The sequence below is a fragment of the Oryx dammah genome, unplaced genomic scaffold (assembly GCF_014754425.2).
Source record: "Oryx dammah isolate SB20612 unplaced genomic scaffold, SCBI_Odam_1.1 HiC_scaffold_29, whole genome shotgun sequence".
NCBI classification, from domain to species: Eukaryota; Metazoa; Chordata; class Mammalia; order Artiodactyla; family Bovidae; genus Oryx; species Oryx dammah.
In genome coordinates, this window is record NW_024070213.1 from 72,351,379 (window position 1) to 72,376,725 (window position 25,347).

The 25,347-nt window shown below is 38.5% G+C and overlaps 1 protein-coding gene across 2 annotated transcripts in view; it reads left to right on the forward strand.

Moving 5' to 3' along the window:
* Positions 1 to 2,632: 2,632 nt before the first annotated feature.
* RAP1B (RAP1B, member of RAS oncogene family) overlaps positions 2,633 to 25,347 on the forward strand; it is a 46,672-nt gene continuing 23,957 nt past the window's right edge. Inside the window, exon 1 of one of the 2 annotated variants that reach the window (XM_040233406.1) lies at positions 2,633 to 2,863. The gene's annotated coding sequence lies outside the window, so the exon portion shown is untranslated. Of the gene's footprint in view, positions 2,873 to 25,347 lie in introns of both variants that reach the window. The other variant, XM_040233407.1, reaches the window with a different exon arrangement.

Below are 25,347 nucleotides of genomic sequence, written 5' to 3' on the forward strand. Positions count from 1 at the left end.
AATGATTCTTTTAAAAAGAAAAACATTTGAATTATATGAAATTCAAATTAGTATCCATAAATAAAGTTTTATTAGAAATAGTCACACTCATTCTTTACGTATCCTATGGCTGTTTGCACAACAAAGGCAGAGTTGAGTAGCTGTAAATCTGGCCCACAAAAACTTAAATATTTTCTATCTGGCTTTTTATAAAAAGTTTGCAAGCCACTGCCCTAGTAGGAAGGTAGAAAATAAGTGACAAAAAAAGGGAGCAGTAGTGTTACGGGAATTCAGTAGAGAAGAGACCACATTAAATTGGAACTATCAGAAAAGATGCTCTTTCTTGGAGAAAGCAAATGGACCTTGAATGAAGGGTAGAGGTAGGAAGGGGCATTCCAAGCAGAGGAAATCACCTCGGCACACCGGAGAGGTGGGGAAGCACTATGTCTGAGCAAGATGAGAAGTCTACTCTGACTGTAAGCCATTTTTAAGTGGAAGGGAAAAATAAGATACAAGGATTTTAGTTTTAGTAGGACAGGGGAGTAACTGAATACTCTCTTAGGAAGAGAGTGGCTTGCTTAGTAAGCTTTAAGGTAATATCTGGCAACAATGTGTAGAAAGGATGACAGTAGGAACAGACAGGAGGCCACAGGCAAGGTAGGAAGGTGGCCCCAGAGTCCAAGAGTTGAGAAGAAATGCCAAGCCAAACAGCGCAGTCTCAGGAGAAATGAATTACTATCTGATAGACCTGCCAATTGACTGATGGCTTCAGGAAAGGCAGAAAAAGGAGTATCAGGATTTAAGACTGATAATTTAGTCTAATTTAAATTAGACAATTTAGGGTAATTTAAAAGATGATATAATTAACAAAGGAGAAGAAACTCGTCTGGTGACAAAGGTGATGAGTTCAGTTTGCCCGCATGACCTATTAAAGTTGCCAGTGGAATATCATGGTGCAGGTTTCAAGGTGACAGGAGCTTTCAAGAACTCAAACCCAAAAATGAATTCAGTGCTTAAAAGATCTTTGCCTGGAAAATCCCATGGGCAGAGGAGCCTAGTGGACTACAGTCCATGGGGTCGCAAAGAGTCGGACACGAAGTGACCGACCATACATGACTGAAGTGACCGAACATACATGCATGCTTAAAAGATGTACAGTCTGGCATTCTCCGCATAGAGATAACAGCCTAATACGAGTGGAACGATTTCCAGTCTAACAGAAGAAAACAAATATTTTTCTTTTCTTACAAATATATTTTAATTAAACTATTTTACATATTCTCTCAAACTCGAAATAATTCTAGCTCCAATCTTCTAAAACCTACTCTTTCTGGGTAAAAAGAAAATCAATTGCTCAAAGGTCAAAGAGTTTAAACAGAGAGAGAGAAAGGAAAAAACAGTATAGCCAAGTAACATTGCTCCCATGAACTCAGTTCCAGGCTTTCAGACTTTCCAAAGTTTTATGCAATAATTGAAAGGTCAATAAATTTGTTTATTGGCGATTCATTCATTCAGAATTTACAATAATTCCTACAGACTGCTCTGATACTTGCCTTTGAAATCTCCATTTTAAAAGGATTTTCTAAGGAAACAACCAAAATACGTAACATATTCAATCAACCTAAATCATGAAAAATCTAGAAAGCAGTTACATACAAAAAAACTAAGGATAATTATAGTTCATTCTTATCTATTCCTTTAACTTAGTTTTCAATTACTAGTATTCTTAAAAAGAGCAAAAGTAATCATATTTCCCCTAATCTTCCAAATTTATAAAAATTCATAAAGATTTATTTCAAGAATGCTTTATAACAGGGTCCAGTTAAACTATGGACTAAGCAAAAATAAATCTTTAATGACCTCCCAATCCCAAATTCTCCCTGCACTTTGCTGTTTGAATACTTTTGTCCACCAAAACTCAATTTCATAAAAGCTAACATCTTGTATAAAGGGTAGTTTTATTTTAGTCTTTTCTCTAATAGTGGTAAATTCCACTGTTAAATCCCCACCCTTTTTGAAACGAGGCATTTTGGAACAGAAAGTGCTTTCTGTTGCCCTGTAGTCACATCATAAGGACCCCTATGGGTAATTCTTTTAGAGTCATGCATTTAATTATACGCTTTATTTCACTCATATAGTTAATTTAGGTACAAAGTTGTTTGGGATTATGTATTGATTAACTGAGTTTGACGGGGTAATTTGGAAAGAATTGTAATAAAGACACCTGACCTTTCAGGAGAAACCATTTCAAGAATGAAAAAGACTATGCCCTGGCCTAGGCACCTTCACGGGAGCTCTAGGTGTGGAAACAGCGCTGTTACTTCTCCGGCCACTTTCCCCAACACAAAGGAATACGCGAGCACCAACTGTTTGGTGGTGTCGGTGATTAAACTACAGTTTGCACTAAAGGCATCTTTTGAGTTTCGGACGGTTTCTAAGCCCTTGGCACCAGTGTAAACCCACTAAGGTCTCAGAAGTCAAGGCGAGGCCGAAGGGGTAAGGTGGAGGAGGAAGAGAAACACCGAGGAGGAAACGCTGCGAAAGGGGCCCGGCGGCGGCACGAGTGGCCCCGCCCCTCGACTCTCTCGCCCCGCCCTTCGGTACCGCCCCTTCCCGGGCCGCGCACCCGCGCGCCCCGCCCGCGGACGGAAGCGAGAGCGAGGCTGAACGCCTGACGTCAAGGCGACACCGCCAAACCTCGCCCAGAGTCAGGCGTGTAAACCAGCCGGAGCGGCGGCGGCGGCGGCGGCGGCGGCGGCGGCGGCGGCGGCGGCGGCAGCAGCAGCAGCAGCCGTAGCGGCAGGACCGCCGTGGCGCCGGGAGCAGCGACCCGGAGGGAGCGTGAGGCGACGCTGGCTGTGGGCACCCGGTGACAGCGCCAGAGGTTGGCAGAGTGCGTGCGTGGCCACTGAGGGGAGCGGCGGCGGCGGCCGCGCGGGGCGGGGGCCGGGCGCCTGCTGAGGGGAGCTGATGGGGTGCGGCGCGGGCCGGGCGGGGCGCGCGCGACGGTCAGGGGGCCAGGGCGGCGGCGGCGACGGCGGCCTCGCAGCGCGGCAGGTGGTGCTGGGGCCCGGCGCCGGTGCGGCGAGCGCGCTGCCTCCCAGGCCGGCGGGGACGAGCCGCCGCCGCGGGGGAACAGCGCGCTTTGCGGAAGGGGTCAAATGTCTGAAATATGGCGGAGGAAGTGAGAGCCCGAGGACCCCCCCCCACCCGCCTGCTCTTTTCTGGCCGCGGCCGCCGCTGCCTCTCAGCTGCCCGCCGTCCCTCGCCGGAAGACTCATCTCCGCGCCCCGGAGCCCCCTTGCCGGCCGCCTCGGTTCCTTCCCGGGTGTGAGTGGAAGTTAGAACGGAAACCAGAAAGTTGTCTTTTGCGGAGACTCAGCTTCCCCCAGTCCCGAACAGGGGCGGAGAGCTTTCGGGGGAAACCACTCCCCGGCGCCTTGCGGGCTCGAGCCTGACAGGGGAAAAGTTTGCCTGAAACCGGGCTGGTTTGCTCCATTTGTTGCGGGAAGTGGCAGGAGGAAGGCAGCGGAGGGAGCCCCACCTAATCTGGCAGCAGCCACCGCGAAGAGAAAAACTGTTAAAGGGGCCTTTCCAATCGTCAGGAAGAGGAAATCTCTTTCTCTTACAGAGGGAAAGAAAATCCAGGAAGTTTTTGTCGTCTTCTCTTTTTCGGACATCTCGGTGTGTCTAATCCTAACACTGACTGTCAGCGCCATGAATATTGTTTAAAACTACCCCCATTGAATCTAGCCATCCTAGTTTTTCTTCTGAAAACACCGATAGCTTTCGCAGAAGACTGTCTTTGTTGAGTTTAAGCTGACCATTTGCTTCCTCTTCGCTTGCTCCCTCTTACTAGTTTAGAACAACATTTTTGCCCTGCAGCTCTTGTTCGGAGTGAAGATGAGCAGTTGTGTGTTACTGTAATGAGAAATCACGTTTTAACGGGGTAGAAAGTTGACACTGAATGAAGATTGTGATTTTAATATTTTAAAAGTCAAGCTGATTGGATTTTTTTGTTTTGCTAGTAGCATAGCATCTACTATATAAACATCTAAAATATACTATATAATTCTTATAAAACTTAAAGCTTTCAACTCGAAAATTCATTTTTTTATCCTCCTATTTTGTAATTAGAATGCTATTTGGACTTGCTCAACAAAATCTTAGCAAGAGGTAACTTAAGAAGAGGAGACGTTCATTTAACCTAAAGCTGGTATCACTCGTGAAAAACTGAACCTTGAATAGTATTTGAGTCATAATGTAGTCATGGGACTTTTTAAGGGCCGGAAAGGGCTATTTAGATCATCCACTCCCACCCTCTGAATTTACGGTGGAGGAAACTGAGGCCTAGAAGAGATAAGATAACTAGTCAGTGGTCCTGCTGACTTGAAGGAAAGTAAATGGCAACCCACTCCAGTGTTCTTGCCTGGAGAATCCCAGGGACGGCGGAGCCTGGTGGGCTGCCGTCTGTGGGGTCGCAGAGTCGGACATGACTGAAGCGACTTAGCAGCAGCAGTCTATCCATAGTAGAGAAGCTGGAGGAAAAAATACGACGTTTTTATGGTGAATTATTACATTTTGTAGAGGATAGACGTCCCATCATACTCGAAAAATACAAGTACCTTAGTCAGTGTAGGAGAACCCTTTGGGTAGTTTCATTCCCAGGTTTTAAGAGAGGAAGTTGATATTCGGAATGATTAAATAACTTTAAGGACACAGAGCCGTGAATGATAGTCTTATTTGAGCCCATCCATACATTGTTGTGAAGGTGGTTTCACTTGCATTTTCTTTTTGTCATTCATAATAAATTGTGAGACTCCCTTATCTGAAGAAGCCAGAAAGTAAATCTTTGAAACACCTGTATCCAGTTTGGTTTTAATGTGCCAGGTATGGGAATACAACTGAAGAACCCAATAATAAACTGACTTAATTTTAAAATGTGGTGTGGGTTCATGACAGTGTTGTTCCTTCTGCCCCCTAACCCCTACCCTCCCGCACCCTATGAAAATCGTATCGTGTCTTCTATGACAAGTATCGCTTCCTCCCATCTGTTATTTTACCTGTTTTTTTGTTATCCCAATAAATTATAAACTCCATGTATTGTTTGTATGCCCTGAAACACAAGCATAGTATCTTAACGTAGAGATAATACCGGTTTGTTAAATGTAAGTACCGTGAGGGTAGGAACTTGACCCATTTTATTCTCTACTGTATCTTCATTCCTAGAACCTTGCCTATGCATAGTGTTTAGCATTTATATTTAGGTATTAACTGATGAATATTTAAAAGAGATATTTGAAGAGATCTTTGTATTCCTTCAAAAAGAAACATTTCCACATTGGCTTTGGAGCCATTTTAATTTTTACAGATTGATTTTTATCCTCAAAGCAATCTTGTACTGTGGCATTTCAGTATTTTCTCTTAGCTGTATAAAGTGAAAGAGTCCCCATGGTAAGGAGCCACCATGTAAGGAGGGTGTTACCAAGTGCGTCCTCTGATATAATTCAATATTGGTAGAAGGCTGATGCAGAGATTGATAACATAGTAACTAATTATACATGTTGTTTTAAATATAAAGTCTAAGCTTTGGATGAGAAATTATCCATGTTCAGTTTTCTTTGACTTTGTTGTAGGTATTTGATCAGTGTTTATTAAGGCAGTGAAATTAAATAAGGAATGGATCTCATACAAATAGAATTTGGTTAATTTTTCAAAGGTGTCATTTATTTTTCTTCCAAAAGTGTAAGTAGACAGTTTTATTATTGAATATCAGGATCTTATTGGTATGAATATGTCATTTTCCCAAAGACTTGATGTGTTTTGGGGTTATGTATTGGTAAAGAGGGAGTGGTTATTGATCTGTAGTGTTTAGATTTGACTGACATGGGGAGTAGTTTAGTATTTATGAACTGAATAGTCAAAAGCTGTCTTCTATTATGGCAATGATGTAACATGTTCAGTCTATAGAAAATTTTGATAAAGATTGGTTGTAAACTTTGTAAGACCATATAAGGTTGTAACTAAATTTATGCTTTGATTTTTTTTTTTCTTCTATCATTTTTGAAGACTCTTAATAAGAGTTGCCCTTTTCAAATTGGATTTCTTTTAGAAAAAGTGAAGAAACATTTTGGCTGATGCGATGATTCATTGTAACATTAGACTTCTGCAAATGACTTGCCCTGTGCTGAAAACCTGATGTTTTTCAGTGTTCTTAAAATATTTTGCAGTAGTACTAAAAGGTACTAATTATTACCTTTTGAGAACTTAAAAGTCGTGAAAAGACTTATAAGTCGTGAAAAGACTTTTAAGTCATTTATTAGTCTTTTGGAAATTTTATGAATACAATGGAAGCAGTAGGTTCAAGGAATAGAATGAAATTATCTATTTGCAGTAAAGACTGGCTTGATGTTTAATCTCGTAGTTTGTTTGAGCCTATTTGATCACTGGATTCTAAGACCAGTCCCTTTAATCTTATATTTTATATTTCATAGGAGAAAAGTTACCAGGAACTTTTTGCTGCCTTAAAAAAATTAAAATCACTTTTCAAAGTACGCCACTAACAAAAAGAAATACCAGTTCTCTATACTTCCTAATACTGGTGTCTTTATTACCGATATTAGTCAAATAAAGGCTACATAGCAACTGATTATTATTTCAGTAATGTCTTAAAGAATTTTTCATTGTATCAATAATGGATCAAGATATTTAAACTTTTTTAAAGGAGCCAGCCTTAAAACTTATTAAAGAAAGAAATGACAATTTGAGGAAATGTACCAGGGTTTTAAATAATACTTAAATTACTTATCAAAAGGAAAAATACTGGGGGAATTCCCTGGCGGTCCAACTGTTAGAACTCCACACTTTAACTGCACAGGGCCTGGGTTCAGTCCCTGGTCAGGAAACTTAAGATCCCACAAGATACCCTGAGGCCAAAAAAAGAAAAAGGATGTATATTTGCCATATGAACTGAAGAATTTCCATCTGGAATTTACTGTGTAGAACAATATTCTGGGCTATTACTAAGTCTAAAATTGCATATGAGGTGCTCAAGTACTGGAAATATGTTCACATTTAAGTTAAGAATCTTAGTCTATTAAAAACTTACAGAATAATTATCTAATGTTCTGATTTTGTATTTCATATTGGACTGGTTCCTGACTATTTTTTAATTTTGCAGTTGTGTGTGCACTAGGTGGTCTTATCCAGTGGTGGATGGTGAGAGGTTTTAACTTGAACAGGTAGACTTAAAGATATTAAAGGAAGAGAGCATCCATTTAAACCAGTTACACATAATTTTGATCACTTGTACATAATTTTGATCACTACTGATTTCTTGAAATCATCACTTTTACTACATGATAGAGCTGCTTCTTGAGTATTTCAGTAGTTGCTTTGAGTATTTATTTCAGTAAATAGTACTTTTAATAAAATAGTTTTCTTTCCTGTATTTAAAACTTAGCATTTTGCTAAGTAACTTTATTTTGAAAGTATACAGTGGACTAATTGCCCTATTGGTGGATCACTTCTACCTGTTGCTTTCCTCTTCTTTGCCTTCTGGGAAAGAAACAAAGATGAAAGAAAATCTGTTTTGTCCATTTAATAGCAGTTTTTGGCAAAAGCTTCTAAAGAGGAAATGGAAAATGTTACTCAAAATTCTAATTATCTGTATTTTCTATAATTTTTCCTTATTAGAATATATTTTTCAAGTCACTGTGTTCTAAAAAAAAAAATGGAGTTTCTAAAAGTTCTTAGATACTGGAAATAAGGACTATAAATAAAAGCTCTTTTTGTTTAATTAATAGGTTGTTGGTGTCAAAGTGGTGTGCATATTGCATCCAACTTTTACCTTGTGCTTTAAGGTTGTAGTGAGACTACATTATGCCTTCATAGTTACATCTGCTGCTTCTAAGATTTGTAGTTATCGTTAAGCTCTTCAGTATCTGTAGCAAAACTGGGGAATCCCTCAGGAATCTTGAATTCTGTGCTGTACAGATAATAACAAAGGATGGTAATGAGGTATATAAACATGTGTATTATTGTGCTGCTCTTGAAATTGTTGAACTTGAGATATTACACTAAAGTGCTTTGAATACAGATAAGTATAATGAAGAAAATTAGTATCACTGGTAATTTTTACCAGTGCAGTGAATTTTAAGGCAAAATTTGTACTTCTTTTCTAAAGTTTTCCTAACCTCTTTGCTTCCTTGGTGGGAAAGATGGCATATACTACTTAGAGATGTTGAGGATTCAGTGCAGTATTATTCATAAATGTTTATAAAATACACTAACGGGTAGTATTCTTGTTCTTTATAATAAAGCTTCTCTTCACCTTTAGCATTGCTAGTGCCAAGTAAAGTTGATTAGGTTACTTAATTTTTAAGATTCCTACTAAGGTGTGAATGAGAACTAAGGAGGAAAATTGTGATTGTGAACAAATAAATTGTCTAGCTCAGTGGTTTTCTAAGAATGGTCAAAGGAATCCTGGGGATTGCCTCAACATTTGCAGGGAGTCTACAAGTAGAAAACTTTTTACAGTAATACTGAGATATCCTTTGCATTTTCACTGTATTGATAGCTGTACCAATGTACAAAACCAAAAGTCGATAAAGCTTGACATCTTAAATCAGGTCAGAGTACCACACTGTATTAGCAGTCATTGTCTGTATTCTTCATTGCCATATACCCACACTTTAAAAAAGAAAAAAGAAAACCTAAACACACTTGAAGAAGTTAAAAAAAAATCAGACAGCAACTTTATACACATCATTTTAGTATACTATAACTAAATAGAAAGTATGCTTAAAATACTTTTTTTTTTTTTGCTCCTTACGGAAGCATAATGGTTGTCTCTATGGAAAGCATCCTTGTGATTATTTGAGTTGCAGGCTGAATCAGCCACTTTTTTAATGAACCCTGTTTTTATTTAAAAGAATGCTTGACAGACTGAAGAAGTTTTTCAGACTTGGGTATTACATTTTTTCTAAAGTGAACCTGTTGCTTTAAAAGGAAAAGATTGACAGTATTTATGAGCAATGGTTAAAGTTCTAATTTTCAAGTGAAAGTTAAAATTTTGTAAAATTTGTGTTAGTTAGAAACTGTGCTCTTCACAGTTTCTCAATATCTTAAAAAAGTTTTCTGATATTGGTGATGTTAATGGACATGGTTTTTAAAATACTATGTAATAAAATATGTCAATATTTGAAGATCGACATGACTCTATAAGCAAATATATTCCAAGTCACCAGTGCATGAAAATCATGCAGGGATAAGAAATCCTTCCAAAGTTCTAGCTAGACCACTGAGTCTTAATGTGATAGAGAACACAAGGTTTACTGATAAGGTTTATTGATTTATTGATAGATTCCAGTGTATTGCAGCTAATAGAGGTTGGTATAGCATCAAAAGAGAATATCAACATTTATTTGAAAGGCTGTTAAGATATTCCCATCTCTTTGTCTGGTTATTACTTTTTTGTGTGTATTACTCATTTTTCCATGCTTTACAATATATTGAACAAATTTTTGTTGCGGGGGAAGAGAAGAATAGGAACCATAGATGAACACTGTGAGGCAAGTTTAGTTTCTTTTTTTTTTTTTTTCCTGTTTAGCAGTCTATTCAACATTTGTGGGGGAGGGGGGCCACATCTCACTGCTTGCAGAATTTTAGTTCCCGGGCCAGGCATTGAACTGCCAGGTTTCCTGGCAGTAAAAGCACCGAGTCCTAACTACTGGACCAACAGGGAATTCCTCTCATTCAATTCTTGATCACAGTAATAGATTATGTAATTTTTTAAGCCACTTTCTGGTTTTAATACTTGTTTTGTACATCTGATGACTTAACCATAGATAGGTTGCTGTATTCAAGTTTTGACATAACGTTGAATATATTTTTAATAGTTGTCTTTCACAATTTTAGGATATGTAGTAGCTTTCATCTGGTGACTCAGACAATAAAGAATCTGCCTTCAATGTGGGAGACCTGGGTTTGACCCCTGGGTTGGGAAGATCCCCTGGAGGGAGGTATGGCCACCCACTCCAGTATTCATGCCTGGAGAATCCCCAGGACAGAGGAGCCTGGCGGGCTACAGTCCATGGGGTCAGAAAGAGTCGGACACGACTGAGCGACTAAGCACAGCACAGTAGCTTTCATACAGTGAAGCTATGTATTTTTTCCCCTTTTGAGCTTAGTAATGTCTCCTTGACCTGAGAATTTGAAGTGATAGTTCTCCAAAACAAATGATGTTTTTACCTTCTAGAAGAAAGTTGTTTCTTTTTTATGTTTGTTTAAGAACAAACCTCATTAAACAACCATTTTTATAAAAGTCGTGTCTTAAGGTTGTTCCAAATTTTAAAGGATTTTTAAGCTAACCTGCATGCAGTTCAAGTAATTTCAGATTATGAAAGAAGTAAGATACATAAATTATAGTCTGTAGTGTACCTAGTTTCTTGGAAATTTAGTGCTGGTTATTTCCCTGGAAATAATGGGTACGTTCTGTGAAGAAACAGAGTATTGAGTCTGAACATCACTACTTGACAAGAACAGGGTGTGTATCAGAGAGAGGATATGATGTGGTTTAGAGAAGTGTAAAAAGGTGATAACTTCAGGATAGTTTCAGGGATTAAGTATTTAGAATTCCTGCTTCCATGAGCTAATCCTGCAGTAAGGTAGGGGAGTTTAATAGGAAGCTTTCGTGCTCCCTATATTAAATAATTAACTGGTCAGCCATTCTGGCTGTTCTGAATTAGAGAACATATGAAGATCATATTTTATGTCTTGGACATGCAAACTAGTCACAAAGTTGCCACTTGCTATTGCTTATATAGTTCTATTTGCTAACTAAACAAATGTTTGAAATTCCCTCTATTTTAGGCTTTTTTATACTTAAGCTCTTTTTTTTTTTTTTTTTGAGAGCTCTGTCTCGTATTTGGTCATCCTTCAACAAAGAAGGGGCTTCCCTCATAGCTCAGTTGGTAAATCCTCTGCCTGCAATGCAGGAGACCTGGGTTTGATTCCTGGGTCGGGAAGATCCCCTGGAGAAGGAAATGGCAACCCACTCCAGTATTCTTGCCTGGAGAATCCATGGACAGAGAACCCTGACAGGCTACAGTCCATGGGATCGCAAGAGTCGGACAGGACTTGGCGACTAAACCACCACCACCAACAAAGAAAAGATTAGATTTGCAAGCTTTTAAATACAGAAGAGCATTTATAACACTTTTCTATTGTTTACATGAAAGTAGTGATAATAATAGGCAATTAAGAGGTGAAAGGGCAGGAAGTGAAACAGAAAAAGAATGAGAATGGTGATTAAGAAGTTCTCTTTCTAAGGAGCAGGGCTACTATTGAGCAAAAGTGGTAAACTCCACTTTGAAAAGCACTATGGTGCTTTAGTGACTGATATATCTTGTCCACCAGAGGGTCCTCTGTAGAGGATGAATCAATATTATCTATCAGTTAGAAATTATGGTTTTAGAGTAAAAGTTTGATCACTGTGTGAGTTGAGAGTACTTTTGCTGTTTTTACTCTGTTTGTCCCCCCTCCTTCCCCTGCTGTGTCCAAAGTCTGTTTTCTATGTCTGTGTCTCTATTCCTGCCCTGCAGATAGGTTCATCAGTATCGTATTTCTTGATTCTATATATATATATGTGTTAATATACGGCATTCGTTTTTCTCTTTCTGACTGACTTCACTCTGTATAACAGGCTCTAGGTTCATTCACCTCACTAGAACTGACTCAAACTCATTCCCTTTTATGGCTGAGTAATATTCCATTGTGTATATGTACCACAACTTCTTTATCCATTCATCTGTCAGTGGACATCTAGGTTGCTTCCATGTCCTAGCTATTGTAAGTAGTGCTGCAGTGAACATTGGGGTACATGTGTCTTTTTCATTTATGGTTTTCTTAGGGTATATGCCCAGTAGTAGGGTTATTGGGTCATTTAGTAATTTTATTCCTAGTTTTTTAAGGAGTCTCCATATTGTTCTGCATAGTGGCTGTATCAATTTACATTTCCACTAACTGTGGCAATAGGGTCCCCTTTTCTCCAGACCCTCTCCAGCATTTATTGTTTGTAGATTTTTGATGATGGCTCGTCTGACAAATTGTATAATTTTAGTTGAGAGAATACAGTGTTCAATGGTTTGTCCTTATCAATTCCCATCATAGGCTATTTTTTACACTGAATTTTTTTAAGTGTTACATTTATTTCCAGCTATAATCCCTCATTATTTAGGGCATCTGTCTCTTGAGGACTCATTCATCTGACTGCCTGTAAATGAGAGCTAGTTGTTCTCAGTTACTGTATGTTACGATTAGATTGCGTTATTATGCACAAAAGATTCTTAGCAAAGACATGAAAAATTAATCATCACAAAATGTAAATGGAAGTTCCAAATAATACCCAAATGAGTGATATGGATGAGTGCTTATAGAATCAAAGGAAGAAGTGAAAACTCTCAGACTTTAGTAGTCCAAGATGACCTTGAAAGTGAGGTGAGACCTTGAAAGTGAGGTGAGAGTGTACATGACATTGAAGGGGTAAGTTTTAGACTAACAGTGAACCCCAGGTAGACAACACAGAAATTAGAAAAGTGAAAAGTATGTTCAAGAGTATTTTGCTGTAGTAGATGTTTATGAAATGGATTATAGGTCCATAATACTTTACCTATAACCCTTGTGTTAGTCACTCAGTCGTGTCCGACTCTTGGCAACCCTGCAGACTGTAGCCCGCCAGGCTTCTGTGTCCATGGAATTCTCCAGGCAAGAATACTGGATTTAAAAAAAAAAAAAAGAATACTGGAGTAGATTGCCATTCCCTTCTCCAGAAGGAGATTAGGTGCCAGGTAATTAGCAATTCAGAACTTTGGGGAAAGTTTGTTTAGAATTTTAGTAAGAGTAGTCAAGCACTTAATATTTCTAAAGTGAAACATGAATAATTACAGTAAATGGGATAAATAAAAACTGTAAATAGCTTCACATCAGTGCTTAGGTGAAATCTTGCTGTATAAAAATTTTATATTAGGTCAGGTTTTGCCACTAAACTTTAGGTTTCAGAGATTTTCTGATTTCAAATTTTCTGAGAAATGGGTCTGAAATAGTTGGAAAGGCTTTATTCTTTATTACTTTGTGTCTTTGGTGAGAACATCAGGGTCTGAAAATGTTACTTTGAAGCAGTTAGTATAGAAACAGTCTCTGCCAAGGAGTTCATTTTGACACAGACTTAGGGTGGAAGGCACTGCTGGGTGTAAGTCTTTAAAGGTATGGGAGAACCACCTAATTTGAGTCCAGTTAAATGTTTGAAAGTAGTAGAGATTCATGAGTATATATTAGTGCCTGGAAAGTAGTAGGTTTTTTTTTTTTTGATGTAATGCTTGAGCTCATATTTTAGCTAAGGTTTCTTCTTTGATTTTGAAAGTCTTATACCCTGCAGTTTGTCTCCCAATTGATAGATTTCTAAGAATTATATAATACATTTAATTGTGAGCTAAGAGCACAAGAGAAAGTTAGAATAGGCATATTGTAGGACTAACATAATCTCTATTGTAACATCCTTGGTGGAATTACTTGGTATTGGCAAGGAAAGAATTTTAAAAATCTGAAGATCCTACTTTGAAACTCAGGATTGATCATAAGAAGTACCTGCCCACTTTTTGTGTTTTCCACATATGCTCACCTTATTCTAGCAGCCTAATTACCTCTAACTTCAGTCCTCATTGCCTTTATCCATTTATTTGGTGTATGTTAATGTCCAAGAATGCAAATGTGTGTGCTATTTTTAGATACTGACTTGTATCCATAATTGCCAAGACAGGCATGTTTCAAAGCTACTTTATTTTTAAAAAGTGCTTATTGACCTAATAATTATACTAGTAAGTGGAATAATGTATGAAAAAGCCAAATGTAAGCATTGTTTATGGCTTCCAAATGTGGCATGCCTTTTATTTGTCTAAGTGGTCTTTATTTTACTGGGTACTAAGTGCATCTGTAAATAAACTGAGGAGGCTAGAGTGTAACAGGAAGAACTATTAAATTAGACAGCTAGCTGCATACACCAGTGTGGGCATTAGCTAACCTAAACTGCTGCTTAGATTAAGATAATGACATTATTAGAGGAAACTATGTTAACTACCTGTGCTTCCACTGTCTTTTGTTAGTTGGTTAATTTTTCTCCTCTGAACTTGTGGCACATTTATTAGGAAATTTTCCATTAGGAGTGCCCTGGTCTTGAAATTTCACTTAGAATATAATGCAAATTATATAAACCCACAGTCTAAAATTATGGCATTTTTTTTACGGTTTCAAGTGCATTTGGGGGCAGTCATGTTAAGCTTTGTTGTTAAAATCTCAGGAAGGTAACACTAAAATGAAATAAAAATTTGTGTAGTCATTTGTTCCTTCTCTCATAGAAGACTAATTCGGTTTATTTCTGAATTCAGCCTTAAATTGAAACAGACTGTAAAAGTTCTGTTTAAAAAGTGTTCTCCCATCCTTGTGGGGGGTAGTGTATTATAAAATCTAAATATCTATGTTAAAATAAATGTTTGTGACATTTTTCCATTCATAGAAATGAATGTGATTTGTTCTGGAATCCTTACCCTTAACTTGAATTCTAATCTATCTGCTGGTAGTAAAGAGCTTCACTTCTGATTTCTCGAGATGAATGAAAACAAATACTTTCCCTCACTAATGAGGATATCTTTGTAGTTGATGTAATCATTTCATTCTGCAACCTTTTCAGTAAACAATATTGAGCACCTTTGGTGTAAGTGTTAAATTCTGGACTCACAAATTCAGGAGGCTTGGAGAAAATATGGCTTCACTAGGAACATAGTAAAATATCTGGTTAACCTTCTTACTCCCCCAAATAGTCATCCCTTTGGAGTGGTGGTATCTCTTCTTTTGTGTGATGTATGGAAGCTAAGCTGTTAAGAATGGATTATTTGAATGACTAAGGATTGTTTAAAATATTCTGGAGGCCTCAGGAACACAAAGACCTTTCTGTACTAAATTGGGAACACTTACTTGGAAGCAAAAAAAAAAAAAAGGGATATAGGTCTTTGGATCTTGAGGAAAGGAGGTATTATCAGTACTTTTAAAAACACACACATATCCAATTCCTATGATATTGAGAGATGTTACTGATAACCACTGGTCTAATATCACTTAATTCTCCTAGACTTTACGGGCTTTAAGATTTAAATTTGATCTGACCTTGTGACATCCCATCCAACCATTCCCATCAGTGCCTTGCCACTTAAATATCAAATGCATGGCTCTTTACTTTCTATCCCGCCAGGGTATGGCCAATATACCCTGGCCAGGCTGCATCTGACAGAAACGTAATATCTGACTATAAATGTCATATATGAACATACAGATGTGGGTGTTCACATTATCTTTAGAGAGACTCGGTATCTGAAAGCACGCAGACCTAAATGAGTCTTGGTGGACAATCTGAAAATGCCAAGTACTGGGTTTTGAAGACTCCCTTGGTAGCTGGGGCACAAGTACTTGACATAGGCCCAAGAAACAAAGAACTTTTAAAAATAATCTGAAAGAAAACTTTGCAGAGCCCTAGTGGCATGAATACTTTCATGTTAGGCTGTTTATTATATTAGCTACTTCATAATCAAAGTGAGATTTAATAAACCAAATTTAGCTTCACATGTAAAGAATATACTTTACCCCAGATACCCTTTTCAGTTCTATATGTAAAACATGATGGAGTTTTGGGATATGTTGGAGTCTTACCTTAAGTTCTCCTAATAATACTTTTTTCATCCTCACAAATAAACAACTGAATCTGTGGACCAAGTGAATAAGGTGCCTCTTGAATGTTGTAAAATGGAGTAACATCAACCATACCAGAACCAAAATTGTTGTTTGTGAGACAGTCCTAAGCATTCACATGGACTATTCTCGATTCCTTTTGGGGTTTTCTGTTGAGGTTTTTGCATATTATTTTGCAGCTAACTCATCTTTGTGAAACTATCAGACAATATAAAATATTCTATAGCAGAAGTTTTCAAAGGTTTTTTATTTACAATCCTGTTTCTCCTTTTCCTAAACCATAACAGACATTGATTATTGAGAACTGTACTCTTTTCCCTTTGTGTTCCAAATCATTATTAACAACTGCACTCCTGGTAGCCATTAGTATTTTGAGTAGCTGTTTGAACTAAAGCCCTTTTGCCAACAGTGAATTAATAGACAAGGTCTATCCTTAGCTCTTCCAGGACAGCATCAGCAAACTTTCTGTAAAGGGCCAGTTAATAAATGTCTTGGGCTTTGTGGACCATATAGTCTCTGTCACAACCACAACTCTGCTGATTTAGTATGAGTAACTGTAGACAGTACGCAATTGCATGGCCGTGTTCCAAGAAAACATTATTTACCTAAGACGGACATGGTAAAATTTGGCCTGTGGGCTGGAGTTGGCCAACCTGTGCTCTAGGGCTGGAAACTGGTTTTGATTCATTCAACAAATAATTGCCTTTGTATTCCAGGCACTGTGTTAAGTGTGGGTTATACGGCAATTAACATTATATATAGATCTCTGGCCATGAGGTATTTAAGCCTTAACTGATTATTTTTTTTAATGCTTTCTATGTGCTTAGTCACTCAGTCATATCCAACTCTTCTTGACCCCACAGCTTGTAGCCCACCAGGCTGCTCTCTTCATAGGGATTCTCCAGGCAAGAATACTGGAGTGGGTGGCCATGCCCTCTTTCAGCAGATCTTTCCAACCCAGGGATCAAACCCAGGTCTCTTGCATTGCAGGCAGGTTCTTTACCATCTGAGCCACCAGGGAAGCCCTTTAATGCTTTAGGTATACTCAAAGCAGCTTGAGGAAAAATGTAAGAAATAAGTGTTAGTCGCTCAGAAGTATCCGACTGTTTGCGACCCCATGAACTGTAGCCCTCCAGGCTTCTCTGTCTATGGGATTTTCTAAGCAAGAGAATTGGAGTGGATTGCCATTCCCTTCTCCAGAGGAATCTTCCTGACCCAGGGATTGAACCCAGGTCTCCTGCATTGCAGGCAGATTCTTTACTGTTTGAGCTTCAGGGAAGTCCAAAAAATATATGGCCTGCCCCATATATTTGCCTCATTTGTCAGTACAGATGAGATCTTAGGCAAGTACCCTAAGTGCCATTTTCTATGGTAGTGTTATTAACAGTAATCTCAGAATGCTTTGGATACCAGATGGTGAAGTGTGAAAGTTAGCATCTTGTTATAAAAAGGATGGGGGAGCCTAGGATGCCTGGGTCTAGTATCTTCTCTGTCTGAATGTAGTAGCTGCTTCATATTCATACTGTCTTGTGGGATAAAACTGAAATGTCTTAAGTGTCTTCTGTCAGTCTCTTGCAGTTTCTTTCCTCTAGGCAGCATATTGCTTCTAACCTCTTAATTTTGATTTTCATCATGTTGGTTAATAGATTTTATCTTACAGATCAATTCATGCATTTTAAAAGTAGGGCATATATTAATCATATTTAGTAAAATGCTGAACTTTTCTATATGTATTATCCGGGTTTCTGTTAGAACTCCTTTTATTCATTTAAAAAGTACCTCATACAAATAAGAAAAAAAAAAAAAGTACCTCATGTATTAACAACACATATATATATATATATATGGAATCTAGAAAAACGATACTGTTGAGCCAATTTGCAGGGCGGCAGTTGAGACAGACATAGAGAACAGACCCGTGGACAGTGGGGGCGGGAGGAGAGGGTGGGGTGAATGGAGAGAGCAACATGGAGATGTGCACAACACTGCATGTAAACCAGATGGGTGACTCAGAGAACTCAAACCAGGGCTTTGTGACAACAGAGGTGGGATGGGGTGGGGGTGAGAGGGAGCTTCAAGAGGGAGGGGATGTATGTATGGGGCTTCCCTGGGGCTTAGTGCTAAAGAAACTGCCTGCAGTGCGGAAGATGCAGGAGACCTGGGTTTGATCCCTGGGTTGGGATGATCACCTGGAGGAAGGCATGGCAACCCACTCCAGTATTCTTGCCTGGAGAATCCCAGGGACAGAGGAGCCTGGTGGGCTACAGTCCATGGGGTCATGAAGAGTTGGACACGACTGAAGTGACTGGGCGCACACCTGCATGGCTGAATCATGCTGAGGTATGGCAGACATCAAGACAGTACTGTAAAGCATAAAGCAACTATCCTTCAATTAAAAATTAATAAATTTTAAAAAGGGGAAGTGCCTTTAATTTTCTCCATATTGGTATAGTTTTCTTCAAAATATCCACTATGGTTGATTACAAAATGAGTCAGATCTCTTGACCAGTACTCAGAGATCTTCGTTTTAGCTTAACTGTAGACTCTCTCTCTATTTTTACTGTCGTGTTCTTTTTTACCTTGAGATCCACTCAGACCGTGCTTTCTCTTATAGTCTAATCATATTCCTACATTTTGCTGACTTCTGTGCCTTTGCTTTCACTTTTCTCTGGTATGTTTTCCTTAATGACAAAACTTTTAGTCATTTGCTATCTTCTTCATAATTCTGTTCCTGACCTTTTCCTCAATTTCCATAGTATTGTTGTGTTTCTCACAGTTTCCATGATTTTTGTCTCATCTTTCTTAAAAAATTGTAAGCTTCTTGAGAACAAGCATGTTTTGTTCATCTTTGTAACCCTCATGATCATTTGCACTGAATACGTATTCAGATACTAATTCGATGAAAGCTGTAATTTCCTACTTAAGCAAGGGACATTGTTCCTTCATGACAAATTCCTTGGATTTTTATCCAAATGAGAAAAGTCACGTCAAAATACATTGTAAATTGTAAAGGCTGTACAAATACTGTTTGTTACCATAAACACTCAAACTTGGCTCATACAAGTGCTGCTATGCACAGTTTGCTTTTTAATTTCCATGTTTTGTTTCAGAGAAAAAAATGATAGTGAAAAAAGATAAGCTTTGTAGTACATTTGCAAGATTTTTTCTAAGCTTCCACAGTTTCACATCTTTAAAACTATGAAACGTGAGAGGAAGAAAATTCCTATCAGCATGTGTTCCAGCAAATGTGGCCAGCCACCTTGTTTTGCTGGGACTGAGAAGTTCCTGGGACACAAGACTTAGAATGCTAAAACCAAGACTGTTGGTCACCCTGAGTCCCCTTTATGATGTAGCTGTCTTTTTCGCTTATAACTGTTGTTGTTCAGTCGCTAAGTTGTGTCCAACTCTTTGCAACCCCATGGACTGTAGCCTGCCAGTCTCCTCTTTCCATGGGATTCCCCAGGCAAGAAGGCTAGAGTGAGTTGCCATTTCTTTCTCCAGGGGGTCTTCCTGACCCAGGGATCCAACCCGTGTCTCCTGCATTGACAGGCAGATTGTTTACCACTAAGCTCCTCGAAAGCTCCTATAACTGTTAGGACAGTTTAATAAATCCCTGGTAATTAGGTGATTGGCTTAGGAGGAGAGGGGTGTTGGGACACTTGGGCTTTTATTAAGTTTCTGAATATTACTTATTTTGGACAGACATTCTTTAATGTTCAAATAAAAACGCATTTGACTAATTATCTATTTAGGAATATGTGTATGATATGGTACCTTTATCAGAACGTAGTGCTAAATTTTTTAACATCTGTCACATGGTTAATGCTTTATTTAAATGTACTTTTTAATAAGATACAGCAAAGTCCAAGGCAGCTTGAAATTTACCTCTTCAAGTGATTTAAGCTTGGACCATGGATTAACAGAGACTGTGTTTGTAAAGAAACATCTAGGGTAATGTGTGCCTAGGCATTCCTGTGCTGGAATTAGCTTTTGTGTCTGTTCATGTTATGTAAATCAGAGTTTGGCTGAGAATATCTTTAATAGCAGGTGTATAACTTAAAGTGGCTACTAAAAATCCTTAGAAATTTTGTCAGCAGTTAAGCCATTGTGGGACAGAAACTATTCTGGGACACGCACTAAACAGTGTCCTTAATTTGAGGGCTGAAATAGGCCTTCTGGGATGGTGTTTTTGGTTATTATTCTTTTGTTATTTTTCTTGTTTTAAGAATGTGAATAAACTCCATTTGGTATTTTAGCTTTTTATGATTCTTTTTGCCACCTTGTGAGACTTGCAGGCTTATGTCCTGGACCATATTATTGTAGAAAAATTACTTGTTCCCTTAAAACTAGTGTATCCAACATTAAATCTTCTGTAGAAATGTAAAGAGGGATCTGGATGTTGAAAAAACTTGAGAAGACAAGAAAACAGGAACATTTACATTAAAGTTGAGAAGAGCTATATCCTTTTCACATGAGAAAGAAATCTGCCCTTTTTTGCTTATAGTAGTTTTTGTTGATTTTTAATAGATACATTTTATTTTTAAGCTAGACTTTCTTTAAAAAAAATATGGAATAAACACTGGCAATAGTGTTACTATAGCAGTTGTATCTGTTCCTAGAGAAATCAGAAATAGGATGTAAGGTGCTTAATCTCCCCTGTAAAAGATAAAGAGGAAAAAGACAAAAGTCCGAAGACACAGTGTAGGCAAATAATTTTTGTATGTTATGGTTGATTGTACAGTACAAGCTAGTCACTTGAGTGTTTTATACTGAGAAACTCATTAAGCCTAGAATGGTTTTTGGTTTTGTACAGCATTTTTTTCTGTTCATATTTCTTTTTCTCATAAACAGGCAAAAGACTCCATCAGAGTTCATTTGATAAAGGTTTACAACTAAAATTATAAAACCTTAAAATTGAGATTTGTTGTCGTTAAGTCGCATCCAACTCTTTGTGACCCCATGGATTGTAGCACACCAGGCTTCCTTGTCCTTCACTATTTGACAGAATCCTTCCCTATCTCACAAACTCATGTCCTTTGAGTCAGTGATGCCTTCCAACCATCTCATTCTATTGCCCCCTTCTCCTCCTGCCCTTAGTCTTTCCCAGCATCAGGATCTTTTTCAATGAGTCAGTTCTTTGCATCAGATGGCCAAATTATTAGAGCTTCAGCATCAGTCCTTCAGTGAATCTTCAGGGTTGATTTCCTTTAGGATTGACTAGTTTGATCTCCTTTCTGTCCAAGGGACTCTCAAGAGTGTTCTCCAGCATCACAGTTTGAAAGCATCAGTTCTTCAGCGCTTAGCCTTCTTTAATGTTCAAGTCTCATATCCATACATGACTACTGGAAAAACCATAGCTTTGACTGTATGGACCTTAGTTGGCAATGTGATGTCTCTGCTTTTTAGTATGCTGTCTAGGTTTGTCCTCCCAAGGAACACGTATCTTTTAATTTCATGGCTGCAGTCACTCTGCACCGTGACTTTGGAGCCCAAGAAAATAAAGTCTCTTGCTGTTTCCATTTTTCACCATTTATTTGTCATGAAGTGATGGGACCGGATGCCATGATCTTGTTTTTGAATGTTGAGTTCCAAGCCAGCTTTTTCACTCTCCTCTTTCACCTTCGTCAAGAGGCTCTTTAGTTCCTCTATGTCCATTTGTTTGATCATGCTACATCTCATTTTCCTTTCCTCACCCATTCTAGTCTGTCCCCATGTTCTCTTGATTCTGACTTAGACATTTCTCAAGTATCCATTCTCTTTATTCCTTCTATCACTGTCTTGACTTAAGTTGTGATCTTTTACCTGTACTAAACTCCTTCCTAGAGTTGAGAAAACTAATACTCTTTTTCTGTTTTCTTTTAAAACACATATGTTCATTCCCAACTTGGAAACTCTTTGTTTCTCAGAAACAAATAGAGGTCAGGAGCCCCCATCCTCTTTGACCTGCCACCCTTTCCCATGTACTCATGATGTAATGAATTCTCATGCTAATCTTTTTTTCCCAGAATGCCCTCATCTCCCCGTGAATCTACCTATTTCTTAAACTATCCACTGGTCTGGATTAAATATCCATTTAGGGAAACCTTGCCTAGCATATCCTTGGTGGTGGTTTAGTCTCGCAAGTCATGACCGACTCTTATAACCCTATGACTGTATTCCGCCAAGCTTCCCTGTCTGTGAGATTTCCCAGGCAAGAAGACTAGAGTGGGTTGCCATCCCCTTTTCCAAGGGGTCTTCCCAACCCAGGAATTGAACTCAGGTCTCCTGCATTGCAAGTGGTCTCTTGCAGTGTGGAAGACGTGGGTTCGGTCCCTGGGTCTGGAAGATACCCAGAAAAAGGGAATGGCTACCCACTCCAGTATTATTGCTTGGAGAATTGCTTGGACGAGGAGGTTCATGGGCTGTAGTCTATCGGGTCACAAAGTGTTGGACACGACTAAGCATATCCTTCTAGGCAGTCAATTCTCTTCTGTGCAGTAGTGTTTTGTTCTGTAAACTCTACTTGGTTGTGAGCTAACACAGTACAAATGCTATAAACATTTAAAAGTTCTAAACTTACAATGCATCTTCTAGGATATAAAAGCTACTGAAATATAGCTGTCATATTTGTTTTTTCTCAAGTTTCTGGAATGCCCTGCCTCTTTATCTTTGCAATTAAAGCTAACATCTCTCATCTGGTCATGAACATTCAAGTGTGTAATAAATTAATGTTTTCCCTTCGTATTTGCATCCTATATCCCCCTTTTTCCACATGAGAAATAATGAGAGCCCTTATGAGGTAATGGAGTGAAGAGAATGGAATTGATTTCAGAGACATCAAGGTAGAATGGATCAGACTTGGTAATGGGGTGAAAAAGAGAGACAAATGACAACTCCCTGGGGTATACAGTTTTCTGGTATACTATAGTGTGCTTTTGAAGCCTTTCAGGTGCTTCAGGTTTTAAGCACTTTACACAGCTAGATAGTATAAAAAATTTTTAAGTACCATTGTGTTAAGCATTTTGCATGGAATAAGTTACTTTATTTGAAATTTTTTTAGCTTAAAGAAGTACTATTTTTTCCCATTTTCAGATGAGGAAATGAGGCACAGAGAGGTTAAATAACATGACCAAGATCATTTAGCTAAATAATATGTGTTAGAACCAGCATTCTAACCTGGGTAATCTGATCTAAAATCTGTGCTCTTTAACTGTTATTATATTTTCCTATTTTACCTTTGGTTTTTTCCAATTTAAAATATAGTTAACTAAGGCCTCTTAGTTATGTGTATGTATGGAATTCTAAGATATGTAGCAAATAATAAAGCCAGTGTCCACACTGCATTACCTACATTCAATTTGGCAAGCACAGCAGATCTTTGAGTCATTATGTATGCCTATAGAATTTACAATTTACAGCTAGATCTGACAAGAGGGAAAAAGCTGACAGGTAATTTTTACGACATGTCCGAGGACCTAGGGGACCAGGGGGGACACAAATCCAGCTGATAGAAACTAATAAGGTGATCTTGAGCCCCCATTAATTTATTCTTGCCTGCTTTTGAAACATTGTTGGGATCTCCTTTTTTGTGATTTTTTTTTTTTTTTTGGTTCACTTAACTGCCCTGCTCATGTATTGACAAGAAATCTATTAAGATTTCTTTATGTGGTTCTTCTGCAGTTGTCAGATTACTAATAGTTATACTCTAGTTAGTATATTCTCTCAGAGATGTCATCAAGTACTGAACTGAAAGGTAACTGCAGTAAAAAGTTCAATAATAAAACTGGAAACAGCTTAAATTGCACATCATAGTGTATGTCGGAATAAGCTTCATTTACAGACAATATTAATCCATGAAAAGTGTGAAAGGAAGAATTTTTTTTCCTCTGTGAAGTGTTATAAATATGGTCAGGCTAGAGAAAATGCTATGAATAGTTTGATGGTCTGCAAACTCTGTGTGAGTAGATTTAGAAATCTAGTTTACAAAAAAGGCCTTTTTCTTGGTGGAGTATAAAATTAGTAAGATTGCAAACATTTTCTATTTGTCCTCTCATATCAGTGGTATTCGTTTTGAAGTTACCGTTTATTTTGCAGTACCCTGTTAGTAGTTGTTTGGTTTTGTTTGTTTGGGAGGGTGTTTTGTTTTTTTGGCTGTGTTGTGAGACGTGTAGGATCTTAGTTCCCCTACCAGGAATCAAACCCGTGCCCCTGCATTGAGGGTGCAGTGTCTTAACCACTGGACCTTTTAGTTCCAGAAGCTCCAGACGTTTTATTTTTAAGAGAGGGTATGAGCTAGTGGTTGGACATCTTAATTTTTCCTCCAAAATTTTTTTTATTCTACTCAGAAGTTTTGAATTCTAACATTGTGTCTAAAAGATTAGTCCAGATTCTTTCAACATTTGAATTAGTTAATTTTATTTAAGAGTGAGAAGAGGGCACAGTAATCCTCTTTAGCTACTAAAATACTACTTTGGGAGTAGGAGGCAGAAAGGAGAAATCAGATGTCTCTTCCAGAAAGCGTTCAGTGGGAGAGGTAGTGTCACTTGGCTTTAGGAACCAGTAGTTAAGTGTTTTTACTTAGCCCTTTATAGTTTAAGATCACAGAATTTCAAATGGGAGTGGGATAGGGGTATGTAGGGAGGGTTGTAGCTAAACAACTTGAGGATAGGAAAATCGCTTGAATTACCAGTGTTTTAGTAGACTTTTATTTATTTTTAATTGGAGGATAATTGTTTTACAATGCTGTGTTTGTTTCTGCCTTAGATCAGCATGAATCAACCACAGGTATATATATGTCCCCTCCCTCTTGAACCTCTGTCCCATCCTCTACCACCCCCTGGGTTGTCACAGAACGTGGGGTTGAGCTCCCTGTGTCATACAGCAATTTTGAGGGAATTTTAATTTGACTGTAGCTATTTGGAGATCCTTTTGACTTAATATTTTAATGGAAAGGAATTATAAAATGTTGCTATCACTTTTTAAGTGTTAATTCTTATAATCTGACTTCCCTGGTGACTCAGACGGTAAAGCGTCTGCTTATTAATGTGGCAGACCTAGGTTAGATCCCTGGGTTGGGAAGATCCCCTGGAGAAGGAAATGGCAACCCACTCCAGTACTCTTGCCTGGAAAATCCCAAGGACAGAGGATCCTGGTAGGCTACAGTCCATGGGGTCCCAAAGAGTTGGACACGACTGAGCAACTTCACTTTCTTTTTTTCACTTTTCTTATAACCTACTTTCTACATTTATTAATGAGACTGATTTAAAGAATAAGATTATAGAGTTAAGAGCAAGTAAGTTGCGAAGAGTTTACTCATTGGAAAAGACTGATGCTGGGAGGGATTGGGGGCAGGAGAAGGGGACGACCGAGGATGAGATGGCTGGATGGCATCACCGACTCGATGGATGTGAATCTGAATGAACTCTGGGAGTTGGTGATGGACAGGGAGGCCTGGCGTGCTGCGATTCATGGGGTCACAAAAAGAGTCGGACACGACTGAGCGACTGAACTGAACTGAAGTGTCTCTGGAACCCAAAAGTTGTTGGTTTTCATACTATTCCTGCTGTAGAGCATTTTCTTTTCAACTGAAGTCAC